This window comes from Prionailurus bengalensis, chromosome A2 (assembly GCF_016509475.1).
Source record: "Prionailurus bengalensis isolate Pbe53 chromosome A2, Fcat_Pben_1.1_paternal_pri, whole genome shotgun sequence".
Taxonomy (NCBI): Eukaryota; Metazoa; Chordata; class Mammalia; order Carnivora; family Felidae; genus Prionailurus; species Prionailurus bengalensis.
Window position 1 is genome coordinate 57,312,812 of NC_057348.1, and position 6,627 is coordinate 57,319,438.

Sequence of the window (6,627 nt, forward strand, 5' to 3'; positions counted from 1 at the left end):
TACTAAGAGTACACTTGATGTGATGAGCACTGAGAAATGTATAGAATTTTTTTAATGTTTACTTTTGAGAGAAAGAGTGAGTGGGGGAAGGGCAAAGAGAGAGGGGAACGGAGGATCCAAAGCAGGCTCTGCGCTGACAGCAGCAAGCCCGATGCAGGGCTCAAACTCACGAACCATGAGATCGTGACCTGAGCCAAAGTCAGACGTGCAACTGACTGAGCGACCCAGGCACCCTATAATGTACAGGAATTTTGACTCACTATATCATACTCCTGAAATTAATATAATACTGTCCATTAATTATACTTGAATAAAAAACATTTTTAAAGGTACATAGGATGTTCTGCTAATAAGAAAGATAAACTGGAATATGTATCCTTTGGGACACGTCCCTAGTCATATCTCTCTGAGGGGCTGGAAAACTCCTTTTTTTTTTTTCCAGAAGGTTTTTAATGTTTATTTATTTTTGAGAGACAGGAAAAAGCATGAGTCGGGGGAGGGGCAGAGAGAGGAAACAGAATCCGAAGCAGGCTCCAGGCTCTGAGCTGTCAGCACTGAGCCCAACATGGGGCCCAAACCCAAGAGCCATGAGATCATGACCTGACTGACCTGAAGTCAGATGCTTAACCGACTGAGCCACCCAGGTGCTCCTGGAATACTCTTAATCATTTATTTGAAGGCAACTGTGGTTCATTAAACATAGAGCCATTCAAGGATGCCTTCTTGTTTTTCATAAAAACATTCTTAGATTTTTTTTTTTTTTTAAGTCTTCATTTGTTACTTTCATTCTATGTTCTCTCAAGGTCATCAGATTACTTCCTGTACTGATTGCCTTAATGTTAACACCAAGGAGGTCATTAGCTATGATCAAGTCGTCTAGGGGTTATGGGAGCAGCAGCCAGCATCATTCTGCTTGTATGAATCATACTTCTTGGTCCTTCCATTGGTCAGAGGGAATTGGCTCTCCCGTCAATGTGGCCCTGTCTGATAACTGCTGGATCCAAATTTCCTACTAGGTTTGTGGCCATGGTAATTTGCATGTCTCCCCTTGAATCATATCCATCCAACTGGTTTCACAGTTCCAATAATGTTTCCTGAATTTCTCTCTCACCACCAGAATTTGAGTAATATTTTCTTTGTCCTAATGACATCAGTTTCATCAATAAGAATGATAGTGGTGCATGTTCCTCAGCAACTTGAAACAATTCTTGTATGAGTTTGGGCGCATCACCTAGGTACTTCTGAGTAATTCAGAGCCAGCTGCTCTCAAGAAAGTGGCTAAGGTTTGGTTTGCTACTGCTTTGGCTAGTAAGGTTTTACCTGTGCCAGCTGAAGCATAAAGAACAGGGCACCTGGGTAGCTCAGTCGGTTAAGCATCCAACTTTGGGTCAGGTCATGATCTTGTGGTTAGTGAGTTCGAGCCCCACATCAGGCTCTGTGCTGATAGCTCAGAACCTAGAGCCCGCTTCGGATTCTTTGTCACCCTCTCTCTCTGTTCCTCTCCCACTCGCACCCTGCATGTGTCTCTCTCTCAACCTTAAATACAGATTAAAAAAAAAATAAAAAAAAAAAAAGGATGACTCTCTCAGGGGCCTCATACCCATTTTTAAAAATAATATTCAGGATGAGCAAAAGTAAACTCACAGATTCCATAATTTTCTGGCTTTGGTTGTCCAACCCGCCAATAACAGCATAGGTCTCCTGGAGGAGCTTTTCTACCTTCATTGCGGTGACCAAGGGATCCATGTCATCCATGCACTTTATGGTTGAACAGGACCAAGCAGTTGGGTTCCAGCAGACTGTTGTCTACAAATGAAAGAATGCTGATACAGTATTCTGAGTCCAGAGATGTAGACACAATGGCACATCTTTGATCATCAATGACCTCTTCCAAGGTTCCTACCAACATAGGGGTCCCCCTCAGATCATCCACCATTGATCTTTCTTCCCCCTGCCTTTCTCCTAAAGGCTTCATTTATTCCTGATTCTGTCTTTTTAAAAAAAAAATTATTTATGGGGGCACCTGGTGGCTCAGTCAGTTAAGCATCCAACTTTGGCTCAGATCATCATCTCAGAGTTTGTGAGTTTGAGCCCTGCATTGGACTCTCTGCTGTCAGCACAGAGCCTGCTTTGGATCCTCTGTCCCCCTCTCTCCCTGCCCCTCCCCTACTCACTCACTCTCTCTCTCTCAAAAATAAATAAACATTGAAAAAAAAAAAACAGTGTGGAATTTCTCATCTTGTCTCATCACTGGAAGGAATGCAGCTAGATCAGCGCCAAACCATTTTGCACAACTAGGAAATTGATCTGAGGATTAACACAATAATCTGCATAACCTGAGCCACAGAACTTGGTAGGTATGCAGTGTGAAGACATGAACTGAGGGAGAGAAAAGCTGTGGAGGGTAGGGAGATGTATTTTCAGAGAGGGTACAGAGAAGGGCAGGGGGGAGAGTGGGGTGCACCTGGAGAGTACAGGGAAAGCACTCCCCTGAAAATAGCTGGAGAGAAAGAGAAAGAGTGAAAACACAAGAGACTGGACAAGAAATCTGTTCCCTAAAACCACTGATGGGGAGAAAGGAGAGGGTTTGAATACCATCAGGATTCTAAAAACAGAAGAGCACAGAGTCGGAAATTCCCGAGCTCAGTACCTGGTGGTGCTCTGGTGAGGAAGAAGGGTGAATCTCCAGGAGTGGCCTGCGAGGTCTGAGGGGCCCGTGTGCCACATGGGGAGAAGTATTTCCCCTATTTGGAGAGCATTTGGTAGAGGCCATATGGTCTACCCACAGGCAAAGGTCCCAACAGACCTCAGAGAGCAGTCATGTTTGCTGATATTGGAACAAAGACACCAGATTACGGTGAAATCTGGCACTGGCTGTATGTTGTATTTGCCATAATCTCTGAACCTCTGCTGCTGCGCGATTGCCCATAAGTTTTCTGGGGGCAAGAGGGAACCGGTTATTGCTCAGTGAGACCCTCCCCCACAGAATCAGCACGGGTACAAGCCGTGGAGGTCTCTGAACTGAGGGGTTTTGAAACAGAGCCCCGTCTGAGATAAAACGCTAGAGGGAGTGCCGCCTGGCAGGCTCATGGCTTGGAAACAGACAGGGTAGAGGCGGGTAGTAGACGGAAACCTGAGACAAAGGAGGGGTGCTTGATTGCCGGTCAGTGAGAGCACAAGGTTTCTGGGCCAGAGACTAGGAAGCGGGGTGAAGCCATTTTCACCTCTCCCACACATGTGCCTACATGCGCAAGCACATGCACACCACGCTGATCCACCCCAGGAAGTTGAGTAATGTCACCTAGTGGAAAATGGGAGCCACTATACCAAGCCTGGCCCAACTGCTCCCCCCAAGCATATCCCCTAAAGGACCAGCACAAGTCTCTCCACCTACTTAGTGTATGGGCTACAGAGTGCTTCATAGTTTGAGTTCTCTGGGAAACTGGATGTAACTTCATTCCTGTTTCACTCTGTTTGCTGGTTCATCTATTTGTTTTTGGTGTTTTTTTTTGTTTTTGTTTTTGTTTTGCTTCTGTTTTTAGGTTTTCTCCCCTCTTTTTAAAAAAAATTTTTTTAGTTTTTTTTTTTTTTTTTTGAGAGAGACAGACAGACAGAGACAGAGCACGAATGGAGGAGGGGCAGAGAGAGAGAGAAAGACACACAGTTGTCAGCACAGAGCCTGATGTGGGGCTCGAACTCATGAACTGCAAGACCATGACGCAAGCTGAAGTTGGATGCTTAACCTACTGAGCCACCCAGGTGCCCCGCCCCATTCCTTCTTTTCTTTTTCTTGGATACAGAAACAAAAAATTTTATTTCTCTCTCTCTTTTTTTAAATGCTTCTTTTTGAGACAGAGACAGAGAGAGGGAGAGAGAGAAAGCGCAAGCAGGGGAGGGGGTTGGACACCCAACCGACTAAGCCAACCAGGCACCCAATCTTCTTCTTTTCTTTTTAATTAAAAAATTTTATTACTATATTTTTAATTTGTTTGTATTTTTAATTCTATTTCACTTTATTTCATTTTAATCTATTTTATTCTATACATTCTTTTAACTTTTAAAATTTTTAGTCCTTTTTTTCTTTGTTTTCTTTCCATTTTTCCTCTATTCTTTGTTTTTTTTTTTCAATGTTTATTTTTTGAGAAAGAGAGAACCAGAGTGCAAGCCGGGCAAGGGCAGAGACAGCGGGAGACACAGAATCCAAAGCAGGCTCCAGGCTCTGAGCTGTCAGCACAGAGCCCGATGCGGGGCTTGAACTCACGGACTGTGAGATCATGACCTGAGCCGAAGTCGGACGCTTAACCGACTGAGCCACCCAGGCGCCCCTAAAAAACATATTTTTTAATGTTTATTTATTTTTGAGCGAGAGAGACAGAGCACAAGTGGGGGAGGACAGAGAGAGACGGATACACAAAATCTGAAACAGGCTCCAATCTCCAAGCCACCAGCACAGAGCCTGATGAAGGGCTCAAACCCACAAATCTTCAGATCATGACCTAAGCCAAAGTCAGATGCTTAACTGACTGAGCCACCCGGAAGTCCCTATTCTACTGAACATTTAGAGAAGAGTTAACACCTATTCTTCTGAAGTTGTTCCAAAAAAATAGAAATGGAAGGAAAACTTCTAAACTCATTTTACGAGGCCAGCATTACCTTGATTCCAAAACCAGACAAAGACCCCACGAAAATGGAGAATTACAGACCAATTTCCATGATGAACATAGATGCAAAATTCTCAAGAAGATACTATCCAACCAGATCCACCAATACAGTAAAAGAATTATTTACCACAATCAAGTGGAATTTATTCCTGGGATGCAGGGCTGGTTTAATATCCACGAATCAATCAATGTGATACATCACAGTAACAAAAGAAAGGATAAGAACCACATGATCCTCTCAGTAGATGCAGAGAAAGCATCTGACAAAATACAGCATACTTTCTTATTAAAACCCTCAAAAAAGCAGGGATAGAAAGATCATACCTCAAGATCATAAAAGTCATATACAAAAGACCCAACGCTAATATCATCCTCAATGGGGAAAAACTGAGAACTTTCCCTCCAAAGGTCAGGAACACAACAAAGATCTCCACTCTCACAACTGTTATTCAACATAGTGTTGGAAGTCTTAGCCTCAGCAATCAGACAACACAAAGAAGTAAAAGTCATCCAAATCGGCAAGGCAGAAGTCAAAGTTTCACTCTTCACACACGACATGATACTCTACGTGGAAAACCCAAAAGATCCCACCAAAAAAAAAAAAACCCTGTTAGAACTGATCCATGAATTCAGCAAAGTCCCAGGATATATAAAATCAATATACAGAAATCAGTTGCATTTCTATATACCAATAATGAAGCAACAGAAAGAGAAATCAAGGAATCGATCCCATTTACACCAAAACCTATAAAATACCTAACAATAAACCTAACCCAAGAAGTGAAAAATCTATACACTAAAAACTATAGAAAGCTTAGGAAAGAAATTGAAGAAGACACAAGAAATTGAAAAGCATTCCATGCTCACGAATTGGAAGAACAAATATTATTATTGATGGTACCCAAAGCAATCTACATATTCAGTGCAATCCCTCTCAAAATAACACCAGCATTCACAGAGCTAGAACAAACAATCTTAAAATATGTATTAGAACCATAAAAGACCCCGAATAGCCAAAGCAATCCTGAAAAAGAAAACCAAAGCTGGAGGCATCCCAATTCTGGAATTCAAGCTAGGTTACAGCTGTAATCATCAAGACAGTATGGTACTGGCATAAAAACAGACACACAGATCAATGTAACAGAATAGAGAACCCAGAAATGGACCCACAAATGCATGGCCAACTAATCTTTGACAAAGCAGAAAAGACTATCCAATGGAAAAAAGACAGTCTCTTCAGCAAATAGTGTTGGGAAAACTGTACAGCGACATGCAGAAGAATGAACCTGGACCACTTTCTTACACCATACACAAAAATATGGATGAAAGATCTAAATGTAAGACAGGAAGCCATCAAAATCTTTGAGGAGAAAGCAGGCAAACACCTCTTTGACCTTGGCCGCAGCAACTTCTTACTCAACATGTCTCCGGAGGCAAGGGAAACCAAAGCGAAAATGAACTATTGGGACCTCATCAAAATAAAAAGCTTCTGCACAGTGAAGGAAACAATCAGCAAAACTAAAAGGCAACCTACAGACTAGGGAAGATATTTACAAACGACATATCAGATAAAGGGTTAGTATCCAAAATCTATAAAGAACTTATCAAACTCAACACCCAAAACCCAAACAATCCAATGAAGAAATGGGTAAAAGACAGGAATAGACATTTCTCCAAAGAAGACATCCAGATGGCCAACCAAAACATGAAAAAATGCTCAACATCACTCATCATCAGGGGAATACAAATCAAAACCACAATGAGAGACCATCTCACCCCTGTCAGAATGGCTAACATTAACAACTCAGGCAACAACAGATGTTGGTGAGGATGCAGAGAAAGAGGATCTCTCTTGCACTGCTGGTGGGAAAGCAAACTGGTGCAGCCACTCTGGAAAACAGTATGGAGTTTCCTCAAAAAAGAAAAAATAGAGAAATCAAGGAATTGATCTCTATCACCCAGCAAT

The 6,627-nt window shown here is 42.3% G+C and overlaps 1 pseudogene; it reads right to left on the bottom strand.

Annotated features, from left to right (window-relative positions):
- Positions 1-636: 636 nt before the first annotated feature.
- On the bottom strand, positions 637-1,746 carry LOC122488193 (annotated as a pseudogene).
- Between the last annotated feature and the right edge of the window lie 4,881 nt (positions 1,747-6,627).